This window comes from Cicer arietinum, chromosome 1 (assembly GCF_000331145.2).
Source record: "Cicer arietinum cultivar CDC Frontier isolate Library 1 chromosome 1, Cicar.CDCFrontier_v2.0, whole genome shotgun sequence".
In the NCBI taxonomy this organism is placed as follows: Eukaryota; Viridiplantae; Streptophyta; class Magnoliopsida; order Fabales; family Fabaceae; genus Cicer; species Cicer arietinum.
In genome coordinates this window covers 33,439,759-33,441,008 of record NC_021160.2, presented here as the reverse complement: position 1 = coordinate 33,441,008, position 1,250 = coordinate 33,439,759, and positions in this window count along the sequence as shown.

Below are 1,250 nucleotides of genomic sequence, written 5' to 3'. Positions count from 1 at the left end.
TATATATATATATTTTATATGAAATTTAATATATTTAAAAATTGATACTTAAATATTCAGGTAAAAAATAATTATCGATAGATTTGTGAGAGATTAATAAAAAAATTTGGAATATATTAGAGACATAATATACATTTGTCTCAACAGAGACGGAATGTGATAAGCTAGAAACAGACTAAATTAAATCCTATTAGAGACAGTAGTGATATATCCCTCTCTGATAAAGACGAACATACTCCGTCTTTGATTAGAGACAAATGATAAAACCCGTCTCTAACATCTTAGAGACGTAGAAACCAATCACAGAAATATGTCCGTCTCCAAATCCTTCTCTATAGTGTTTAGCGACAAAATTTATTAAATTTAGAGACAAATTATATCCGTCTCCATTTCCGTTTTTTCTAGTAGTGGATCAGCAGCTGTTCACGACCAATGGAGAAGCTTATTCCGACAATCCATGCAGCATTGCCGGAGGTGCTTCTTCGACACAAAGATTGTGTTGAATGCCACTTCCTTTGTGCGACGAACCATGGGGAAATTGGAAAACTCAGACACTCTTCCTCTTCATTGCATGTGATGGGAGACGGTGTGGTCAGTTTTTTTTACTGAGTGTAGTCATTTTCTTTTTTGGACCTATGACTTATTCTAAGATGGGTAGTTACTAGTTACCGGTTAATATGACTTGTTTCATACTCATATTTTTTAGTGGCTCTTTTATTTTGAATCAAGAATAAAATTATAAAGATTTAATTTGTATATTATATATCAACTATCTTACATGCATGCTACTTACTTTCAAAATAACGTACATGAGTAGTTGCAAGAGGGTCTAACATGTCTCAACTCCTCACAAATGACTAATGTATATTTGGGACGCTATATCTAATATTTCATAAATTTTATAGCATGTAAATTCATCGTTGACAACATTTAAAAGCGTCTGTTTTAAAAGTTGATTAGCTATTGGCTCTAATCCACATTTTTAATAGGGCAAAAATTTCATAATTATTAAGACTCTAAGAAAGGAAGTCTTAAAACTAAAAAATTCATAAAATTTTGTGGGTTAAGTGGGGTTTATGGGTCCATTTTTTCAAATTTATCTTTTGATTTTTTTCAAAAAAAAAATTATGATCTTTTTTCTCAGAATTTTTTGATTGGAGAAAAAATATCGATTTTTTGTGAGAAAACTAATTTTTTGATAAAAAAAGTAATTTAAAATGTTTTATAATTTTTTATGAGAAAAAATGTTT